This window comes from Populus euphratica, unplaced genomic scaffold (assembly GCF_000495115.2).
Source record: "Populus euphratica unplaced genomic scaffold, PopEup_1.0 scaffold76.1, whole genome shotgun sequence".
In the NCBI taxonomy this organism is placed as follows: Eukaryota; Viridiplantae; Streptophyta; class Magnoliopsida; order Malpighiales; family Salicaceae; genus Populus; species Populus euphratica.
Window position 1 is genome coordinate 1,299,224 of NW_011499890.1, and position 2,536 is coordinate 1,301,759.

Genomic DNA, 2,536 nt, shown 5'->3' on the forward strand with positions numbered 1-2,536 from the left:
CTTGTATGTGATATATATTTAAATTTGTTTTTAATTCTTTAATTAGACAAATATATATATATATATATATATATATATATAATTCTAGCAAAAAGTACTTATTTATAATCGTTATTACTCCTCCGACAACTCAAATAGTCAATCGGTTCAAATTGGTCAAGCTAATTGGTCGACCATTTCCTATAGATTCGCAGGTGTTCATCCCTAATGAACAAGCGGTTGATCGATTCACTTGGTATAACCAAGCAGTCAACCGGTTTAACTTAAAATTTAGATTTAACAGTTTTAAACCTGATGAATCTTTGCTAGAGCTGAGCATTTCTGGTTCGGTCCAGTTTTAAACCAAAATAAACAACCAATCTAATTTTTTAAATTTTTGAACCAAATCGAAAACCGATTCAATCCAAATAATTTTGGTTTGGTTTGGTTTTGTTCCCTTCCAAACCAGTTCAAACCTAATGGTCTTCTACCAACACTATTCATCCTCTTCCTCCTATGGAATACAAGAACCTGCCTAAAAAAGAAAAATAAATGTTGGCCTCTATTCAAACCATCAACACAACCAAATCCAATCCACATTGTAGATCAGGTTGTCTTCCATAAATCCCATTGTTCAAACCGATTAATTTCAGTTCGGTTTGGTTTGATTTTTTTCCTTTCCAAACCGGTTTAAACCCAATAGTCCTCTACCAACATTGTTCATCCTCTTCCTCCTCTGGAATACAAGAACCCGCCTGAAAAAGAAAAGTAAATGTTGGCCTCTATTCAAACCATCAACACAACCAAATCCAGTCCACATTGTAGATCAGGTTGTCTACCACAAATCCCATTTTGTTTCAGTTTCCTTCACCCCACGATGCGTCATTAATGTTAAGGAAACTCATCACCAGATCCAACAAAGGGAAAACCAAAAACCAGAGAGGGGAAGAACAAGAAACAACAAGAAAAGGAGAGAGAGGATCGGGGTTCCATCCACCAAATCCAACAAAGAAAAAACCTAAAAATCAGAGAAGGAAAGAACAAGAAACAACAAGAAAAGGAGAGAGAGGATCGGGGTTCCATCCACCAAATCCAACAAAGAAAAAACCTAAAAATCAGAGAAGGAAAGAACAAGAAACAACAAGAAAAGGAGAGAGAGGATCGGGGTTCCATCCACCAAATCCAACAAAGAAAAAACCTAAAAATCAGAGAAGGAAAGAACAAGAAACAACAAGAAAAGGAGAGAGAGGATCGGGGTTCCATCCACCAGATCCAACAAAAACAAACAAACACATATCTCTTATAAAAAAGTCATTGTTGATTAATCTCTACTTTCTTAAAAACCCGTGCTTTCCAGGAAGAAGCCACAGCAAGACAAAAATCTCATAGATAGTAGAGGAAGGGGAGAAAAATCAATGTGGAGAGTAAAGTGAGAGATAATGAGATATGCAGAGAAGGGAGGGGAGGGGGGCAGCTAATGGGTAAATGTTACTTTAGGGTTAGAATATTCTATTTATAGTTGTTTTTTTAAGTGATGGCTAGTTGAACCGGTTCGGTTCAGTTTGGTTCAATCGGTTTTAGACTTTAGAAACTAAAACCGAACCGAATCGGAATTTTTTTATGATTTTTTAATCTGTTAATTCGGTTTTTTTCAATTCGGTTTTTTCGGTTATTTTTTTCTGATTTTTTTGGTTTATCAGTTTTTATGCTCACCCTTAATCTTTGTATTTCAATCTTATAGTGCACGCAATGTAAAGTATGTGAATTTATTTTAATTTGTAATATAAAGTAAAATATAAAGATTTACATGATTTGCACTAAAATGAATCCTTAGAAACTAAATCTTCACCTTCTTTACGTCTTAAACTTGTTGATTGATTTCTTTATTTAATTCTTCATGTTTATGGATATGATATTCATATGAAATCTATTTAAATTTATTTTCAACCAAGCATATCATTAATCTATTTTTATTCAATTATCATTAAAATATATAAATATTAATTTGTAATCCAAAGATCAACAATTACAACTTCCAAAAAAGTCGTTATAACACCTAATCTCATGTGGTTTTCTCATTAATGGCTATTTCCTTGTAAACATGTCCTCTTAAAAAGCACCTGCCTTCCTTACCAATAACGCTCGAGCGTTAACTTTTTTACAATTGACATAATAAGACGTAACAACTAATAGCTCAAAATTGAAGATGAACTAAAATATGAATATGAATATGAACTAAAATAATAAGATACAATAATTAATATAATAAGACACAACAACTAATAATACTCACAAGCATTATTTATTTATTTATTGTAAAATTGAATATGAACTAAAATATGAGGACTTTTTATTTTTAACATCCCGACAATCACATGGCATGGTAATTGAAACAAATTTGTAGGCCAAAATCCAATATAACACAGTGCATTAGGCTAAAAAAATTGATGACTAAATTATATAAAAAAAAACACCTTAAAATCTAAAAAAGACAAAACACTGTTATTCGAGAGGATTGGAAATGAAATCAACAAATCTCTTAGGTTTCTTTTAATTT